This window comes from Gorilla gorilla, chromosome 21 (genome assembly GCF_029281585.2).
Source record: "Gorilla gorilla gorilla isolate KB3781 chromosome 21, NHGRI_mGorGor1-v2.1_pri, whole genome shotgun sequence".
NCBI classification, from domain to species: domain Eukaryota; kingdom Metazoa; phylum Chordata; class Mammalia; order Primates; family Hominidae; genus Gorilla; species Gorilla gorilla.
Window position 1 is genome coordinate 31,610,125 of NC_073245.2, and position 21,657 is coordinate 31,631,781.

Sequence of the window (21,657 nt, forward strand, 5' to 3'; positions counted from 1 at the left end):
GAAGCAGCTCTCAACCACGGTGGATGGGAATTTGTGGTTCAACAATTCACCTTCATGTTCTCCCCAAATTCCCAAGCTGGAAGGACTGTGCCTCCATTGCTCATAGCACTAACTTGCTCATTGGCACTCTTCCCTGCCTTATTTCCTCACTCTCCTACCCATGTTTATTGAAGTCATCTCCCAAATAACTACGTACACTCCAATCCTTTTCTCAGATCGAAGACATAGGGGTTTATTGTATGTTTGTGGTTATTATTAACAGCAGAATGGCTATGGTAAAACAAAATGTCTCAACCATGCACCTCACAAGATGCAACGAGCTGCAGTTCACAGAGGGTGTTTTGCAGTTGTAATACCTGGTTATACTCTGATAGGGTTCACATTCATTCATTCAACCATTCAGCAAATATTGATTGAGTGCTTACTCTTAGCCAGAGGTAGGGATTTCAGCATCAGAAGTGGCTGCAAGTGGTTGCAAATCTGAGTTAGAATTACTGCTAGGAAAACAGAAAGGTAGCCCTAATTCCAGGGAAATAGAAAGGCAGCCCCAATCCCTTCCCACTCCACTCTCTGACTCCATTTCCCTTTCCCTCCCCTCAGCATTCTGGCTGCTCCTTAAACGGAACTCAGTCAGCTCCCCTCTGAAGAATTCCACCTTCTTCATGAGATCTTTAGACCTCAACCCCCTTTCTTTAACAGCTGCTCCTCCAAACCCTTAGCCTGAACTGGTTCCTCAGGGTGAATCAGCCTATCTCCTCTATCCCCTCTTCTAAGCATTTAGTTTCACCTCCCTCTGCTTTGGCATCATCTATTACCTAGATATGTCCTAGACTATGGCACGGCACATGCCTACTTGGAACTGTGTCTCCCTTTCTAATTTGTAATAGACATACATGGTGGCTGTTGTTGCCATACCCATATCCCACTGCCCTTACCACTTCAGGGGCACACTGGCCTGATTTCCAGCTGGCTGCACCTGCATTTATTGATCTGAACTTGACTTCCCACCTGTGCAGCGATCACCCACAGGGATGGCAGGCTTGATAATGGGCCCTTTCAAGGCTGCTTCCTTTCCCTATCCCACTTCCCTATTCCTCTACTGATGTTTTATTCACCTTCCAAATAAACCACCTGTGGCTGAATCCTTAATTTAGGATCTGCTTCTGGGTTAGCCCAAACAAAGATTTAGTTTTAAATTTATAGTTAATTTTAAGCAAAATATATGGATTTCTATTTCTTGTTCCATCAAGTACAGACACTATATCTTAATTCTTTTTTATTTTATTTTACTTTAAGTTCTGGGATACATGTGCAGAACATGCAGGTTTGTTACATAGGTATACATGTGGCATGGTGGTTTGCTGCACCTATAAACCCATCATCTAGGTTTTAAGCCCTGCGTGGATTAGGTATTTGTCCTAATGCTCTCCCTTCCCTTGCCCCCCACCCCCGACAGGCCCCAGTGTGTTTTGTTCCCCTCCCCGTGTCCATGTATTCCCATTGTTCAACTCCCACTTATGAGTGAGAACATGCGGTATTTGGTTTCTTGTTCTTGTGTTAGTTTGCTGAGGATGACAGCTTCCAGCTTCATCCATGTCACTGCAAAGGACATGATCTCATTCTTTTTATGGCTGCATAGTATTCCATGGTGTATATGTACCACATTTTCTTTATCCAGTCTATCATTGATGGTCATTTGGGTTGTTCCATGTCTTTGCTATTGTAAATAGTGCTGCAATAAACATATGTGTGCATGTGTCTTTAGTAGAATGGTTTATATTTCTTTGGGTATATACCCAGCGGTTGCTGAGTCAAATAGTATTTCTGGTTCTAGATCCTTGAGGAATCGCCACAATGTCTTCCACAATGGCTGAACTATTCAGAACTTGTTATCGGTCTATTCAGGGATTTGACTTCTACCTGGTTTAGTCTTGGGAGGGTGTATGTTTCCAGGAATTTATCCATTTGTTTTAGATGTTCTAGTTTATTTGCGTAGAGGTGTTTATAGTATTCTCTGACGGTAGTTTGTATTTCTGATTCTTTTCAATCTAAGATCAGATATTTCCCCTCCTTTCTCTTCCACCTTTTCTCTACTTTTCTATATGTAGTTTTAGTTCTGTCTTCACTTTTACAGTGTTTACATTGCTAACATTTACATTCTGTAATAACATTTGAATAATCTTGGGATTTTTTTTCCCTATAAGTTGTTTCTAAAAGTTGAAAACCAATAAACTAAGTATACATTATTATGCCTTTATATCTATCTAGAATTGCAAGGCCAAGTGGTTTTGCCTTTCCTTCTTCATGAGCTCCATGCCAAGAATCCTACATCACTCAAAGGAGGATGTTTCTAGCACCAAGGGCAAATAGAGTCCCCTTTTTACCCACCATTGATTTCTCACAATCATGTCACAGTGTAGTCTGTTTTGCAGTGCGAACTTGATTCTCTTGTGCAGTTTTATTTCCCTAGTACTTCTCCTCTTATCCCAGGTTTTGCTTTCTGCAGTTTCAGTTACCTGCAGTCAACTATTTTTATATTTTGAGAAAGAAAGAGAACACACTTACCTAATTTTTATTACAATATATAGTTATACTTTTTCCATTTTATTATTAGTTTTCCTTGTTAATCTCTTACTGTCCCTAATTTATAGGTTAAGCTTTATTATAGGTATGTATAGAAGAAACAGTATACATAGGGCTTAGTACCATCTGTGGATTCAGGTATCCACTGGGGTTCTTGGAACATATCCATTGAGAATGAGGGAAAACTACTATATATTTTTTTCTTGTAGAGATATGTCACCATGTCACAACTATTTTTAAACTTCTTACTGATTCTATCAGTCGGTTTCATCCCAGTCTTTCATGAATATATTCTTTGTGGAGCCTACTTATTTTCTGTTCTGATTTGGAGTTTTGCTTTATAGACCTACTTTACAGCTCTCACCCTTGCATTTCTTTTAGTTGCACTTTAGGGCTCATTCTACTGTTTTTTTGTATATGACTCTTTCAGTCTATTAACTTTTATTCTTCTTTTGTTGTGGCACAGCCTTAAGTAATTTCTGTGAAAAAGATATTGGGAGATTTACTTTCTGGGTTCTTGAATTATTAAAAATGTGCTTATTTTATCTCAGATTTAATAATAGTTTCGTTGGGTATAAAATTCTTGCATACATTAATTTGAGTATAAATTATTGTAAATTAATTTTCTGATAGAAACTTGAATACTTTTCTGCATTGGCTAATAACACCCTGTATTGTTGATGTTAGTATGAGCCTCAATCCTTTGTATATGATCTAAGTTTTCTGTCTTTAAGCATTTTATATTTTCGTTATGTCCTTGGGATTCTGATATTTCGTAAATATGTACACAGTTCTGAATCCTTTTTCACTCATTTTGCTGGCATGCTGTGGGCCATTTAAAGATGGAGATTCGGATTAAATTCTCTGGCAGCCTTTCTTCTCTCATTGCATGTCTTTGATAATCCCCTCTCCACTAACCCCGTGCCCCCGCATTTCATCTGAAACTGCTAATGCTCAGATCATTTTCCTGAATTGATTCTCTATGCATTGTATCTTCTCTGTTATGATTTTGGCCATTGTGTATTTGCTCTGGATTCCAGGAAATTACCTTGACATTATTTCTCAACATTTTCATCTGATTTTCAAAACCAGAAAACATATTTTTAATTTCCAAGAGCTCTTTCTTATTTTTTGTTCATTTTTTTAGAGCATTTCGTTCTTGTTTTGTAGATGTGATATAATCTCAAATCCTTCTCAGGTCATTAATTAGAGTTTTTTTTTTTTCTTAATTTCTTCTTTGGTTGCCTGAATTGTGTTTGTTTCCTCTGGCGTTGTTTAGTTCTGTTTGTTTGGTGCTTCTGCTTCGTGTAGTAGTTAGCATTCTCCATATTCCTGGTGATCTGTTTCAGTGTTCATTTTTAAGAAGGAAGACATGGATCCATTTTTCTAGGTAACTTGGTGTGCACTTTTGCTGCTGTTAGCTGTGTGGCTTGGGTGAGGCGCCTGCATGAGGGCGGGGCTAACTGATAGGCTTCACATTAGAGAGAAGAGGCAGGCAAGGAGGTTTTGGGCCTGGGGACCCCCAAATGCCAGAATGAGGAGGGCATGGCCATGGGTGCTTTTACACACTCTAGGAGTCCTGGATCCTAATTCCTAGAAAGCGTGTTCAATTTAGAAAAGAAAGCTTTGTTGCCGCTGTTGTCTTTCTCTTCCCCAGGAGCCAGAGGTACAAGCTGGGTGGGCGGCCTGCCCTCTTTGTGTTCAGAGTTGGAGGAAAAGCAGGGCAGGGTGTAAGAAATGAATGGTGCAGTGGGTTGGGAGTACGTTTTTAATTCCTCTCCTCTTTTGGAGTCCTTTTTCCTCAATTGCTCAGCCCTGGTCTGCTGGCTGAGGAGCCTGTGTCCTGCTGGCAGGGTGGCCCTTTCCCTGCTGTCCCCTCCTGTGCCTTCTGAACCACCGTTTCCCTCACACAGGCTTGTTCATCAACACACTCCGGCCACTCAGGCCCTAGCATTGTTTTTTAGAAACCTCTCATCTTTTGCTTGTTGGTTTCCTTACTGTTATCCTTTGCTCTTAAGAGATTTTTATTCCTTGATTCCTCCATGTTCAAGGTGTCTTAGGAGAAGAGGAAGACAAATAGTACGCCCTGTCTCTATCTACAGTTTTTCCCTTTTTTAGGATTTCTACTTTGGGTTAATTTTCCTAGTATTAGAACAAGTCCTGCTTTTGGCCAAGCCCAGGTGTGGGGAATAATTTGGTGTTCCTTTCAACTGATGTTTCAATATTTGTTCATTTGAGGAGAGGTGTCTGGGAGGGGTGCTGGACAGCAGCAGCTGGTGGTGGCTTGACAGGTCCTTGGCCATCCCAGGTGACTGTGCCTAGTCCCTAACTCACAGGCCCCAGCCCGCAAAACAAAAGCCAGTTCTTAGCCAGCACCATCCGCTCTAGGTAGAAGTTCATTGACCACCTGTAGTTACCTAAGCTTGACTCCTGGGAACTCTGATTCCCTACCCCTAGAAGCTTATTTTAAAAAATCTCCTTTGGCCACACTAGATGAGACATGCTCCGGTGAATGCAGTTTTCTTCATGTGACTCTATTTCCAGTGGCGTTTGGGCATCTCTCATGGAGAGCTCTCCCATTCACGGGCACCTCTGTGCATGTGGGTTTCCAGGAGAGCCCAGCTGGGAGCACAATTCGGGAGAGTTTCAGAGCCCTCCTTCTGTGCCCAGCAGAGCCACTCTAAGATCCACTGGCGCTGGGACTGCGCCCACTCTTGGCTGCCTTTCCAGGCTATTCAGCAGCCCATTGTTTGCCACAGCCACACTCGAGTCTCTCGGGCTGTGCCCATTTCCAGCAACTCTGAGCAGGGTCACCAATTAAAGGAGGAAACAAAACGTTTCCTGAGCCGGCGGCCTCCGGCTGGCTCTGCTTCCTGTTGCTGTGTGAGTGCGGGGTTCTCGCGTTGCCCACGGCTCCCACCGTTCTCCGTGTGTGTCCCTCTCCACGTCTTCATTATTCCTCATTAGCTTTGGTTTCCTCTCTCCCCCTCCCCTTTTTACACGTCTGTTATTTCCAACCCTTTAGCCACACAAAATGAGGGGTGCCCTTTTCCTGTCGCCTCGGGAGTCACTCCTCCCTCTGCCGTCACCTGCGGATGCCGGGCCATGGCACTTGGCCACTTCTCGGCCACAATGGGAGCTCTCAGAGCCGGGCGGCGCGGCCTGGGCCGGGTGCCAACATGCCACAGCGAGGCAGCTCGGCCTGCAGAGGGGCGTGAGCCTGGCAATCAGACCCTCGCAGAGCCGCCACCGACTTGCTGTGGGGTCTGGGGCAAGTCACTTGACCTCTGCTTAGCTCCTCGTCCCGGAGAGGAAGTGAAGATGTCTTTCCTGGGACGCTGGAGGAATTACCAATGAAGGCAGGATGCCTCCTGGCCCAGGCCTGGAGACCCACTGCCAGCCTCTTCCATGGGTGATTTTGTGCATGCTCTCAGACACACACACACACACACACAAATACACATGCACATGTGTAGACACACATGCAAGCATACATATATTCATGCATTCATATATGTACTTATAGACAAAAACATAAATACATACGCACACAGACATACAGACATACATTTACACACAAACACACATGAACAACCAATGCAGACACACACAAACACGTGCACACTCAGGCACAAAAATATTTCCACACCCACACAAACACATTTATATACAGACATACACACTTTTTGTACACTTATACACACAGTCACAGACTTATTCTTACCCAAAATATGCACATATACATACACACATTTACACACAGACATACACACTCACATACAAATGCATGTTCACCACATCAAGGATACATATAAGTGTGTGTATATGAGTGGGTTTCCCAATGAAACAAATATAAAACAAATAAAATTTCAACTTCTCTTTATGAAAACAAAACAAACAGCTTGAAATCTCTGGGATTTCACCTGTTCTTTTCTTGTTATACAGCAGTCAAAAGTCCTTGGCCTGTGTGTGCTAGTCACTGCACCAGGCACAGTGAGGCATATGACAAACAGCTGATGTGGCCTCAGGCCTTGAGGGACTTATGGGCTATTCGGGGAACACAAGCCAATGACTCAGGGCACTGACATGCTAACACACTCGGGTAGAGAGCTTATGGGAGGGTCCAGCTGTGGCACAAAAGATGGAATGTTGCATCCTGCCAGAGGAGAAGGATCAAGGAGGGCTGCATGGAGGCAGGGGCTCCTGATTTGGATGGCCCCGCCAGATCAGGGCAGACCACTCATTTAGCTGGGCTTGGTGTCAGAGCCACAGACAATGACTCTGACTCCAGACATGCATGTGGAATGTGTGGGAAAGAGCAAAGGGTCCCATCAATTCATTCTTCTTTGAAGAGGTGGCTTCAAGTGCCTGCCATGACCACAGTGGGTTGGGGGATTCTCAGCTACATCTGGGCCACCACAGGCATCAAAGCTGGAGAAGCAGAGCTGACCGCCCCTCGAGCACCTTCACACCTAGCCTTGCTCGACACTGTCAGTGAACTCCTTGCACGTTTTTCTTCTGTAGCTGTGTATCTGTGGTGATAGACTGTATTTTTCAAAGGCAGTTGCATCAGTATTTTTGTTCCACATGCTCTTCCAGAACCTTGCCTCATCTGCACCAAGAGGTAGTGTCTGTTTCCCTCCCCTTGCACTTTGTTGCAAGGGTATGGCTTTGTTGACTACCTTGGTGAATAGATTGTGTGACCTTGGGGCTATGTCATGGAAGGTGGTAGGGTTTCCTCATGGCTCTCTCTTTGGGTCAAGTGCCTTGGGAGCCTGGCACACATGGGAAGTCCAACTGCCCTGAAGCTGCTGGGCTGGAGAGACCATGTGGAGAGACCACACAAGGACAGAGAGAGATGCTGGGGTCAGGGAGGACCCCCTGCTTGTCCAGCCCCAGCTGTTTGCATCTCCCCAGGGCCGGCACCAGCCATGAGTGAGGGGCTTTCTGATGACTCCATTCCAGCCTTTGGGCTGCCCAGCTGATGCCTAGTAGAGCAGAGATGCACTCTTCCTACAGAGCCTTATGCAAATGGCATCTTCAGGAACCAAACAAACTTGCTGTGGTTTAAGCCACCAAGTTTTGTGGAGGTTTGGTACCCAGCAACAGACAATTGGAGCATCGGTTCAAGCAAATGTTTGGTCACGTTTGCCCTTAAGGGCTGAGACAAACCTTGCAAAATCTTGGTTACTCTTGGAGGTCTTATTCAAAAGGCAAAGTCTTCACATGTGGACTTTTAAAAAATTGCACTCCTTCTGGAACACTGGAGAGGAAAAGCCCAAAAGATACAAGGTGCCTCTTTACAAGCAGGTGGCTTTATCTAAACACACGATCATACAAACCACCTGCTGTCCTGCCTTTTCATGAACTTGGCTTCTTTTCTACCAGGTGTAGGGAACACAACCATTCAGCATAAACAACACTTACATAGGGCTTAGAAAGTCTAATGAAATGGAAGTGACAATCCTGGCATATTTGGGATTAGTCTTTGAATCCGTATGGTTTATTCTACAAGGCAGGCTGACCTCCCACACTAGCAAAGGGACAGACCCTTACAGCCAGGGATCTCTAGAACGGAGAGCCGCCTGTTCCATCTGCTTCATGATGCATGAAGTAGCTTGAATGTGCCTGCTAGTCAAGTCATGGAAAGTTAAGAGACAGAGAGAGGCCATCTTGACTTAAAAATACATGTTTAAGTGCATTTTCAATCCACCATAGGTGCGCATTTTCATAAAATACAATAACAGGCTGGGTGTGGTGGCTTACTCCTGTAATCCCAGTGCTTTGGAGGCCAAGGAGGGAGGATCACTTGAGCCCAGAGTTTGAGGCCGCAGTGAGCTGTGATGGCAACCCTGCACTTCAGCATGGGCTACAGAGTGACTCTGTCTCTAAAACAATAAAAATAAAAATACAATGCAATGACAATGAATTACTAAGAAATTGAAATAAAAATATACACTAAAATTCAAGCCTAAAATTATTATTAGATTTAACAGACCTAAAGTTACCCTGCTTAATTGGTATCAAAGTCTCTAAGCGGTTGCCCTCCAAATCTCCACTCATCTCACTGCAGATCAGCACAAATCTTCAGTGCACAAGCTCAGGTGCCCAGGACCACTCACTGACTAGCACAGGTCTAGAGAGCAAACAGAAGCTATTTTCAGGAAGGCAGAGTTGGAATGGGAAAGGTGCGAAGGAAAAAGCCATAAAATATGTGGGACCCAGGTGTCAGAAGTAAGAGAAGTGGGCTGTCTTCAGCAGGGGAAGCGCCAAGACAGAGAATGTTAGGGTTCATACAGACTGACTTTGTTCACTCTTTGTTTTTTAGCCTGAGGTTGATCTTAAGATCAGATTAAGAAAATGTGGCACATATACACCATGGAATACTATGCAGCCATAAAAAATGATGAGTTAATGTCCTTTGTATGGACATGGATGAAGCTGGAAAACATCATTCTCAGCAAACTATCGCAAGGACAAAAAACCGGACACTGCATGTTCTCACTCGTAGGTGGGAATTGAACAATGAGAACACATGGACACAGGAAAGGGAATATCACACACTGGGGCCTGCTGTGGGGTGGGAGGAGGGGGGAGGGATAGCATTAGGAGATATACCTAATGTTAAATGACGAGTTAATGGGTGCAGCACACCAACATGGCACATGTATACATATGTAACTAACCTGCACGTTGTGCACACGTACCCTAAAACTTAAAGTACAATAAAAGAAAAGAAAAAGAAAAAACACTGAACAGGAAAACACACACACACACACACACAAAGAGTCTCCACTGGAGAGAGGGTGGACAGGGCATGAGGATTTGTAACTTCTGGCATTTTGGCAGAGACTGGTATTAGGGCTCCTTTAACTAAAAGCAAATTCTATTTCCAGTCCTTCAGAGACACCAAGTAGGCTCCAAAGAGCCTGGCCAAGCACACAGTCCTCACCCCACGGTATTCTTCTTGGATGTTTGAACCTTGGAGTTGCAGGAATTCTGAGGATGCTTCAGCATGTGTGTGTGTGTGTGTGTGTGTGTGTGTGTGTGGTGTATGCCAGCCCGGTATCTAGCAATCAACTTCCATGGTGGCATGACACTTGTAGCATGGCTGACAGATATGTCCTTTCCTTCTTGGATAGTGCCTGTTCTAACACGTGCCATTTGGGATCCCTTGGAATCTTCATGTACAGAACTGGTTGCTGCCTCATTGAGTTGGTGGGGACAGAATAGCTCCTGGTTGACAGCATGGGTTGTGCAGAAGGACGGATCCTGCAGGTAAATCACAGCAGATCTCAGCCATGTTTGCAAGTATGTTACTTAAAAAATTCCAATTCTAATGCATTTAAGAGTTTTATGATTCACGTCATTTTCACCCCTCTTTCATTCTGCTGTGCTTTCTTGAGTGGAAGGGAAAAGCATAGCCTTAAAATTCACAGGCATCACCCACTCCTCTCTCACCATTATTGCATCTCATGGCCCTCAAATCTTACTGATGTTTTGTTACCACTTATAGCAATTTGAGGTTATTATAGAGTTTCAAATCCCAACATTTTTGGGGGGAGCCTTTATAAGAATCTCATATGATATTTATGTCAGTTTAATAAAATATGATGATACCCAGCAATTTCACTTTCATCATTTAGACCAAAGGAATATTTGTACACATGCATGAGGCAGTATGTGAAAGGAAATACATTATGGCAATTTCTGGAAAAATACGAATTTAGAAATGCCCTAAATGGCCATCAAAACGGGGATGGACAGATAAACTCAGATTCATTCATACAATGGGATGCTCACAAGACATATCTGTAAGTGGGAACATGGAAGGGTCTCAAGATGCACTGTTGACCGAGGAAAGCGATTTCCAGATAATACACGCAGCACGATAGCATTGCTGAAGGAAACAGAACCTCATAAACTATAAAGCGTGACCACAGGTTTTCTAAGGGTACATACCTCATAGAAAATAATTTGTAGTGCAACATCCAAAACGATGACAATATCTCCTGTAGTAGGAGAGGAGGAAACCGAGAGCAGTGGGCTCAAAGGGGATTTTTAGTCTTACTTGTAATTCTTGGAGTTTTTTTTTTAATGAGGAAACATTACTCATGCCTTATTTATGTAGTAATAAAATCATGTCAGAAATCTGGGTATACTGATGAGCATGACTATCACCCCGGCAACGTCTATCTGAGTAAAGGCCAAATAAAGACGAGAGAAAGAGACAAGAGCACTCACAGAGCAGTGCTCAAGGCCAGGGCCCATGACTCCAACTGCCAGAGCCTCTAGCTCCAGCTCCACCCCACAACCCACCCGGGCTGCGGCAGCCCTCAGAGGTTTCCTGGGCTTGCTGCCAGCTGTGGGGTTAGGAAGTTAAGAGAATGAACCCTGGAGCCAAGCCACCTGGCTTCCCATTTTTCCAATCTTTCCAAGCGATGCGATCCCTGGGGAAGTCAGGCACCCCTCAGTGCTTCAACTCCCTTGAGTGTCAAGTGGGTACAAAAATATGGGGGTGTTATGGGAGTTAAATTAAATCATATGACCAAACCTTTAGAATGGTACCTAGGACAGAGACATCTCCACGTAAATATTATCTGCTACTATTAATCTTCAAAAGCTTTTTTTTCTTCCATAGAAGTTTCTTTAGGGACTCAGATATTTAATTTCCACTAAGATCAAGCCAGCTCCAAAGCCTCCTCCTTTATTTCAGATCCTTGACAAGTAGCAACACGGGAAGGTTTAAAAGAAAGTCAGGTCCAACATTTCCTTGTATGAATGGAGAAACTGAGGCCCAGAGACACAAGTCTCGTTGCTGATCCTCCCAGTAAGTTAGCAGAAGAGCTAGCTGACCCCTCTGGCCAGCTCTGTGACCACTGGCACTACACACTCCTCTGACAGAGGAAAGAGCGGGAGCTGAGCTGGGCGCCCTGGCTCATGCTTGGAATCCCAGCACTTCGAGAGGTTGAGGCAGGAGGATTGCTTGAGCCCGGGAGTTCAAGACCAGCCTGGGCAACATGGTGAAACTCCATCTCTACAAAAAATATAAAAAATTACCTGGGTGTGGAGGCGTGCACCTGTAATCCCAAGCTACCTGAGAGGCTGAGGTGGGAAGATCACATGGGACTATAGTGAGACGTGATCACGCAACTGCACTCCAGTCTGGGCGATGGAGTGAGACCTTGTCTAAAAAAAAAAAGGAAGCTGGAATTGGCTTGTGGAACAACAGAATTGTAATTTTTCTCAAAAGACTGACTTATTCCACTTTGGAAAATGGGCAAAATACTCCTGCAGCTCCGGCAACATTCTATGGGGTCCTCAGTTATGACCGTGACAATGGTACAGACAGGCTCGACCCTGCTGGTGCCACAGAGCAGGGACTGTGGGAGCCTGAAGATGAGCTTTCATGGCTCCAGGACAGGACAGAGAGGAGGCACCTCTGCAGGAGGCTCGGAGATTGAGATGTGCTCATTGCAGGCAGGCAGCTGCCCTTCCCATGGATGAGAGCAGCCCCTCTCTTCTGCAATATTGACCAGCAAAGAAAAAAAAATCCATCTTAATACTTTTTCAGTAGAAAATGAAGCAGTTTATTTAATATTATTTGGATAACAAGCCTCCACATGAACAGGATTCGAATGTCAGTTGTCTTAGGGGAAAAAAGATTTATTGGTTGGTAAATATTGAGAAAGAAAAGCTGATAAAGAACAGTTTCAGCTGTGGCTTCTGCCCGGAGCAGGAGAACAGGCCTGTGTTGTATTTTGGGGCCCTGGGAAGGCAAAAAATTGTGAATGTCTTTCTTTGTTGGTGGGTGTAAAAGTGGAGCCCGCTACAAATAATTTCTTATTTCTTGTCGCATAGATTTTAAATTATGTAGCTTCCCTACCTTGTTAAGTATTAAAGCGGTCTTGTTTAAGGAAGAGACACTTAAATAATGAAGCTTATGTATCTTGTTTTCAGACATCAATATCTGGCTTTGAGTGGCACAAAGAAATAAAGGAATGTGGATTCAGACCTCACTGGGATGCTTGGCAATTCTAATTCTACCCCAGACTGCAAATGGACACACAACTGTTGTGACTTTTGTTGAAGAGAAGGATGGGTGAGCATGTGACGTTGGGAAATTGTATTTTCTTCTTCGAGTTCTTCTGTTTCCGAATATTTAATCCTACTGTTCTCTTCTTTAGTGAAGGTCTCTTTAGTCAATAATCTCTTTGCTGAAATTGCTTCGGGCAGCACAGAAGCTGGATTCAGAAGCACACAGGTCTGGGGATGCAGGCTTCGGCCAGCCTGATGCAAGGAAAGACTGCCATCTCGTGGTCAGCTCAATCCTGGCACCTTGGTGAGGGTCCAGGCTGCAGAAAACCAGGCTTGGGGAGGAAATGGTGCTGCAAACTGGATTTCTGCCGGACAGTGTGGATGCCCTTAGAAAACACCCAGAAAAGAGCTGAGTGCCCCCCAAGGTAGGCTTCAGTGAATCCTCTGCAGGTGTGTTGTCATCCCTTGAGCCAAACACAAGCTTCACACACACGCTGCAGGCTGCGTGAAAATGAGGTAGAAATGTGGGGAAAGCATAATCCCATGGAGAGAACAAAGAGCTGAACACGTAAATGCCTCCGGCGTGCCTGGCAGAGAGAACACTCAGGCTGAGAGAAGGGACAGTGACTTGTACCAAAGGTAGGCAAGTAGCCTCTGGGGGGGGGGGGGGGTCCTCAATCAGCAGGGCATCTGGTCAACCCCTCAGACAAAGTCAGGTCTGAGCAGGCAAGATCCATGGATCTGATTTATTAATATTTTTACAATTAAATAGAATCTGATTGTAAAACTGTTACATGTGTTGTAAGAAAAAAAGAAAAAACGAATGATATAGAAATGTACAAAGAAGGAAATAAAAGACTGGAAGCGTCCTCACCTTAGGGACCCATTATTAACGCTTAGGTGGCCAATCTTCCAGACATCTTGCTATGAATATATTCAAACGGAAATTAAAAATGTACTTTTACATAAGTGCAATCAGACCTTGTACTCCTCTATCCCATAACCTGCTTTTTCATTCAACACTATGACAGAAGCATCTTTCCAGGTCCATAAATAAAGGTTGGCCTCATCGTTTTTTATCAATTACATAAAGCTAATGGTATGTAATACTGATTTCATACCTGCTATATGCCAGGCACATACATGATCTTGCATAATCTCATAACGACTCTACCGAACGGGAGTTTGTATTATGCCCATTAAGCAGATGAACAGGCTGTGGCACAAGAAAATTGATCAGCACTGCCAGGGTATCTGACCTCAGAGCCCAGGATCTTGACTAGTAGGCTAGAAATGAACATAATTTACTTACCAGTTTTCCAGTGATGGACATTAAGCTATTTCCTACTTTTCTGGTATAAAAAATAAGATTGCAGTGAAACTTTAGGGCATATACATCTTTGCACGTTAGTGAGTTCTCTCTAAGTTAACCTGAAAGTGGTGGGCTGTGGAGTTTGTGGGTCAAAGTGTATGCTCGATTTATGCTTTACTATGTGCCCGACTTCCCTCCAGGCAGCATGTGCCAGCTCACACTCCCAACAGCTGGGCAGGAGAATTTCCAGTGCCCCACGACCTTGTGAATACTAGGCTTCCTCATCAGTTTTTTCTCTCCTTTATTTTTCTTTAGGAAAAAAAAAACAGCGTTTGAAAAAAATTGTACGAACAAGTGCAACGTGCGCTTGTAAGTGCTTCGCCAAATGTAGATCCACCCGGTGTTAACCTTTTGCCACATCTGCTCTCTATTAGTTTTTATCAAACTTTGGAATTATCTATAGACATCATAACACTTGATGCCTAAATGCTTTGGTGTGTGTCTCTTAAGAACAAAGACACACCCTTACCTATGCATAATATAATTGGGACACTTGGGAATTGCTAAAATACATTGCTAAAATACAGTTTTCTGATACAGAATCTATATCATCATTGAATAAAGACACTTCTTGACTTAAAATGAGATTATATCCCATAAACCCATCGTAAGTTGAAAAAATGTAAGTAAAAATGCATTTAATACACTAAATCTGCTGAATATTATAACAACTTTGCCTACATTAAATGTGCTCAGAACACTTACATTAGCCTACGGTTGGAAAAAATTATCCAACACAAAGCCTATTTTATAATAAAGTGTTAGATATCACATGTAATGTATGGAACACTGTACTGAAAGTGAAAAACAGAATGGTTGTATGGGTTCTCACAATACGGTTTCCACTGAATGCCTATCACTTTTGCACCATTGTAAAACTGAAGAATTGTAAGTTGAACAATTGTAAGTTGGGGACTGTCTGTACTTAACAGATTTTTGTCTTGATCCAGAATGGAATCAAGGGTCACATATTGAGTTTTGCAGTCATGTCTCTTGAATCCAGAACAGATCTCCAGTCTTTTTGTGGTCTCTCATGACATTGGCATTTTGAAGAGTTTTATAGAGTGTACTTAGACCTGGATTTATCTGATTGAGCCTCAGGATTAGATTTAACATAAATATTGTTGGCAGGCATATTATATAGATGCTGTTGCTTCCTTCTCAGGGTGTCATATCAGGAGGAACAACAAGATGCCAGTTTGTCCACAATTTGTGACATTAACTTTGATCACTCAGTTAAGTGAGTGTCTGCTATATTTCTCCGTTGGAAATGTACCCTGATCTTTTGTGATTATTAAGTGACCTACTGGGTGATACTTTGAGACAGAATATCGTGCTTCCCAACAATCTCTTACCCAGTGATTTTAGAATCTATTGATCATTCTTGCCTGGATCAGTTGCTGCTTTGCTGGCTATAAAGTGCTCTTTCATTTCCCATTCTTTCTACTTTTAAAAAAAGTTATCACTCTTCTATAAAGAAAAGCTTCTTATCCTATCCCTCAACTTTTTTAGTATCAGATTGTACTCATGGCTTCTTTCTCTATCCAGTGTGTTTCTGTAACTATCCATTTTGACAGCCAGATCATCCCAAATTTGGCAAGTGGCAGCCCCTTCAAGCTGGACCTGTGTCCTCTGAGCCCCTCTCTGCTCTCTGGCATGAGATGCTCCAGGCTCATCTTGCCTTTTCCTTGCCTCAGGCCTGGCATCAGCCATTTCTCCAAGAGCCCTCCCATCTTTGTTTATATATTTATTAATATTTAATCTCTCTTATTATTATTAGTTTTAAAATTTATATAAAATAAAGTTGGCGTTTTTTATGTAGTTGTAGGAATTTTAATATAGGTATAGGTTTGTGAAGCCACCACTATAATTGAGATACAGAACAACTCCAAATCATCAAGTTACACACCTTAAATATATACAATTTTTAATTGTCAGCTATACCTCAGTAAAACTGGGGAGAAAAGATACAGTTTCATGCCCAGAAGCTACTTTGTGCTTCCTGTTTGTGGTCAAACACGTCCTTCATCCCTGACAGCTGCTGATCTTATCTCTGTCTTTATGGTTTTACCTCTTCTAGAATGTTACAAGAATGAGATCGCACAATATGCAGCCTTTTGAGTCTGGCTTCTACTTTCATTTAGCATAATGCCTTTGAGATTCAGCTGTTGCATGCATCAATAATTCGTTCGTTTTTATTGCTGAGTGGTAGATATTCCATCATGTGGATGAACCACAGTTTGCTTATCCATTTACCCATTAAGACAAATGGGTTGTGTCCAGTTTTTGTTGATTAAGAATAGAGCTGCATAAACATTTATGTATAGGATTTTCTTGCATGAACTTAAGTTTTCATTTCTCTTGGGTAGTTGCCTCGGAGTGGGATTGCTGAGTCACACAGTAAGCGTATGTTTCACTTTTTAAAAGCCGTCAAGCCTCTTCCAGAGCAGCCAAGCCAGTCTGCGTTTCCACCAGCAATTTCTGAGAGTTCCAGTTGCTCTGCGTCCTTGCCAGTGCTTGGTATTGCCAGGTTTTTTATTTTTTAACCCATTCTAAAATATGTTTAGTGCCCCCCATTTTTTTAATCTTTGTAAATGTTATAGGTGAATTTTAAAAGTCAATCTCAATATATATTGGCTGTTAATAATACTATTAATACCTATTACTGTTAATAATGCTAGTAAGTAACTATCAATCTCATAGATGAAAAAGATGATTTATAATCTTTAAAATTTTTCATTTTTATTATTAGGAAAGTCAGAAGGGCTCAGTTTTAAACAGAGAGAGAAGCAGATAGAGAAGTATGTTCTTGCCTGAAGGTGTCTTTCATCTTGGGCTGCCTCTATCTATTTCTGGGATCACTGGCGGCCCTTGTACTCCTATCCTCAGCTCTTTCTGTAGGCTTTTTCATTTCATTGAGGACATGGAAGGGAAAGAATGTCCAGCCCATTCTCTCTCCCTCTTTTGATTAAAAGGAGGGAAGGCAGAAGTGGAAAGGGCAAAACCAATTATAGGTTGTAGCCTACACTATCCAAAGCAATGTATACATTCAGTGAAATCCCTATCAAAACACCAATGACATTCTTTAGAGAAGCAGAAAAAAATAATCCTAAAATATATGTGGAACCACAAAAGACCAAAATAGCCAAAGTTGTCCTGAGCAAAAAAACAATCCTGGAGGAACCACATTACCTGACTTGAAATTGTACTACAGGGCTATAGTAACCAAAACAGCATGGTACTGGTATAAAAACAGACACATAGACTAATGGAACAGAATAGAGAACCCAGAAATAAATCCAGACATGGTCAGTGAACTCATTTTCGACAAAGGTGCCAAGAACATACACTGGGTAAAGAACAGTCTCTTCAATAAATGGTGCTGGGAAAACTGGCTATCCATGTGCAGAAGAATGAGACTAGACCCCTGTCACTTTCTACCCACAAAAATCAAACCAAAATGGATTAAAGACAAATGTAAAACCTCAATCTACGAAACTACTAAAAACAAAAACAAAAACAAAAACAAAAAAACATTGGGGAAGTTCCCCAGGACATTGGTTTGGGCAAAAATTTCCTGAGTAATACTCTAAAAGTACATGTAACTAAAGCAAAAATGGAAAAATGGGGTTATATCAAGTTAAAAAGCTTCTGGCCTAGCATGGTGGCTCACGCTTGTAATTCCAGCACTTTGGGAGGCCAAGGCAGGTGGATCGCCTGAGGTCAGGAGTTCGAGACCAGCCTGATCAACGTGGCGAAACTCCATCTCTACCAAAAATACAAAAATAAGCTGGGTATGGTGGTGCATGCCTATAATCCCAGCTACTCAGGAGGCTGAGGCAGGAGAATCATTTGAACCTGGGGAGACAGAGGTTGCAGTGAGCCAAGATTGCTCCACTGCACACCAGCCTGGGCAACAGAGTGAGATTCTGTCTAAAAAAAAAAGTTTCTGCACAGCAAAGGAAACAGCCAACAAAGTGAAGAGACAACCCATAGAATGGGAGAAAATATTTGCAAAATATCCGTCTGACAAGGGATTAATAACCAGAATATATAAGGAGTTCAAACAACTCAAAAGGAAAAAAATCTAGTGATTCAATTAAAAATGGGCAAAAGATCTGAATAGATGTTTCTCAAAAGAAAATATACAAATGGCAAACAGGTATATGAAAAGGTGCTCAGCATCATTGATTGTCAGAGAAATGCAAATCAAAACTACAATGAGATATCCTCTCACCCCAGTTAAAATGGCTTATATCCAAATGACAGGCAGTAACGAATGCTGGCAAAGATGTGGAGAAAAGGGAACCCTTGTACACTGTTGGTGGGAATGTAAATTAGTACAGCCACTAGGGAGAACAGTTTGGAGGTTCCTCAAATAACTGAAAATAGAACTACCATATGATCCAGCAATCCCACTGCTAGGTATACACCTGAAAGAAAGGAAATCAGTGTATTGAAGAGATATCTGCATTCCCATGCTTATTGCAGCACTATTCACAATAGCCAAGATTTGGAAACAACCCAAGTGTCCATAAACAGATGAATGGATAAAGAAAATGTGGTACATATACAGAATAGAATACTATGCAGCCATAAAAATATGAGATTCTATCATTTGCAACAACATGGATTGAACTGGAGGTGGTTGCATTAAGTGAAACAAGCCAGGCACAGAAAGACAAACTTCACATGTTCTCACTTATTTGTAGGAGCTAAAAATTAAATCAATTGAACTCAGGAGATAGAGAGTAGAAGGATGGTTGCCAGAGGCTGGGAAGAGAAGTGATGGTGGGGGGAGGGTAGTGGGGAAGGGAAGTGGGGATGGTTAATGGGTACCAAAATATAATTGAATGAAGGATGTTCTGTCAATTGAATAATTGATAGAATGAATAAGATCTCATATTTGGTAGCACAACAGGGTAACTAGTCAATAATAATTTGATTATACATTTAAAAATAACTAAAAGATTATAACCGGAATGTTTATAACATGAAGAAAAGATAAATGCTTGAGGTGATGGGTACCCCATGTACCCTGATGTGATTATTACACATTGTATACCTATGTAAAAATATCTCATGTACCCCATAAATACATACACCTACTATGTATGTACCCATAAAAATTTATAGAGTGTGGTTATCAGAGCATGGAATCATGTTCCTGCATAGTGCTTAAAACTTCCGCTAGGAATTATCATGCTCAATTCAGCTTGTTCCAGCTCTAGAAAAACAAGAGTATCAGCTAGGCTGTAGGTACCAGGCTGCACTTCTGATACATAAACAAGACCCTAGCCTTGTTTTCAAGAAACTCATTCTAGTGGAGACAGGGTGGGAAGGAGACACAGACAAAACCAGCCATGGGGGTTAATGTGTCTTAACAAAATGACACATATGTCCGACCCAGGAAGAAAAGGAGATAGCTTTCAGAGGCCAGAGCTGAGCTCTGAGTAACTGTGGCTGCCGGAAACTGCCTCTTCCTTTCCAGCACCGGCTTTCCCAACCTGAAAAACTGGTTCAGTCTCACATATGGATCCTGAGGACATTTAAAGAAGACATTTTACAGCTGTCCAGGGAACTCTGATGAGATCTGACATGTTCTGTTGGTTCTGCAGCTATAAAATAACCTGCCTAGGACAGAAAGATATACCGACCATGCCTGAAAGAATGAATCTGGCTTTTGAAAGTGCTCAAATAGAAATCTGTTTACTGAGCAAAGCCATCATCCTGGCTGACTTACAGAAAATTGATAGCACCATTGTCCAAGATTCATGCTGTCTCCTGGCACATCAGAGACAGCCCTGGGGGACTTGATATCTGAAGTCATTTTCTTGGAGTTAAGGGACACTGTCCATGGGAACCACAAACTGCACTGCTCCAAACATTTGGTCAATGCAGCATACATACAAAGCCTGATTCATCTAGGAAAGCCACCTTCTCATCCTTTGGCAATGTGTCAGCATTTATGTAGGGGGGACTCTTTCCTCCCAGATTTTTACCTAATATAGAGCTTTAGTGGTGGTTCATAGTGAGTGCTTTCATCAGTCAGGAGATAAAACCGTACCTTTTAACAGGCATAATTTTATATAAAAATTGTTAACTGGGTTCTTTTGCAGAAAGGCAAAAAGAGAACTCTAAGAAATCATGGTGGTGGCAACTGCAGGAAATAGCTACTTCCCCTAGGGGTGACGGAATAGAAGGAAGAACAGAAAACTATTAAAATGTAGAAGCTCAGAGGAGGGGCCCCATGGAGCTGGGACTAAGATATCTGAGTGAGGCCGCATTGAAACTGGGTCTGTGTATACTGTAAAAACTGCAAACTGGATGGAGTCACTGCTACAGGAAAGAACTTCCAGTGCCTGGTTTATCATTGAGGAAGTGATGCAGACGATAAGAGGAAGTATTCAGGAATAGGAGCTAATCAGAAACAGGAAGTGCTCAGGAACAGGAAGTATTCAGGAGCAGGAAGTACTCAGGAACAGGAAGAAGAGGGCCACTTTCCCTTCCCCAGCCTCACGGTCTCCTTTTACTACCCACTCTTGGTGGATCCCAAGGAGCAGCTGGCTGGGCAGAATGGTGGATGCAGAGTTCTAGCCCTGGCATTACAAAGCTGGGTAGAAAAGGATAAGTTTGGAGCTTAGAGATAATAGCTCAATAACTGGCAAATTGTTCAATAGATATTTTTGAGTGACTGGATAATTTTACATGCAATAAAAGTCCAAGCTTTGACTTTCATTCAAAAATTTATTAACATTCCTGGGATTGCTTTCTCATGGGGAATTCTCATTTGTGCCAGACTCTCTCTCTCTCTTTCCTTCCTTCCTTCCTTCTTTGCTTACTTCCTTCTTTTCTTTTCTTCCTTCCTTTCCCCCCCTTTCTTCCCTTTTCCCTCCCTCCCTCCCTCTTTCTCTCCCTTCCTTCCCTCCCTTCCCTTCCTTCCCTTCCTTCCCTTCCTTCCCTCCCTTCCCTTCCTTTCCCTTCCCTTCCCTTCTCTTTCCTTTTTTCCTTCCTTCCTTCCTTCCTTCCTTCTTTCCTTTCTCTTTCTTATTTTTTCCTTTCTTCCTTCCTCCCTCCCTCCCTCCAAGGTGGGGTGATAGCTGGAGGCCATGAGTTCAAAACCAGCCTGAGCAAGAAAGCAAGACCCCATCTCTACAAAAAATTAAAAACTTAGCTGGGTGTGGTGGCGTGCACCTGTAGTCTCAGCTACTTAGGAAACTGAGGTGGGAGGATCTCTTGAGCCTGGGAATTTGAGGTTGCAATGGGCTGTGATCACACCACTGTATTTGTCCAGGTGACAGGTGAGACTCTGTCTCTAAATTAAAAAAAAACAAAAAACAAAAAACAAATGAGATATAAGATGGATAAGTGACTTAAAAACTTTTCTAGGTGAAGTTTGCTGATTGAACATATATGTCTGCATTTTTCTCCTCCTGAAGTCCCACTGGAATAATAACAAGCAATGGATTGTTTTGAAAAAGGCAAAACCCACTACAATGGAAAAAATGGGAGAAGAAATGACAACAACATGGTTTGGGAGTTGGAATACAGATAGATGAGTGGTAACTGATGAAAGAAAACAAAGCTCAGAAGGCCGTAGTGGGGAAAATTATAAAACAGCAGATGTGTGCTGCAAATTCCACAAACCTTGGGAACTAGGGGCA

At 42.5% G+C, this 21,657-nt stretch overlaps 1 long non-coding RNA gene across 1 annotated transcript in view; it reads left to right on the forward strand.

Annotated features, from left to right (window-relative positions):
* The window catches only part of LOC109024281 (uncharacterized), a 76,045-nt gene that overhangs the window by 27,793 nt on the left and 26,595 nt on the right, over positions 1-21,657 (forward strand). Inside the window, exons 3-5 of the long non-coding RNA XR_010132373.1 lie at positions 9,726-9,861; positions 12,544-12,685; positions 12,771-13,260. This is a non-coding gene — a long non-coding RNA (uncharacterized lncRNA). The remainder of the gene's footprint in view (positions 1-9,725; positions 9,862-12,543; positions 12,686-12,770; positions 13,261-21,657) is intronic.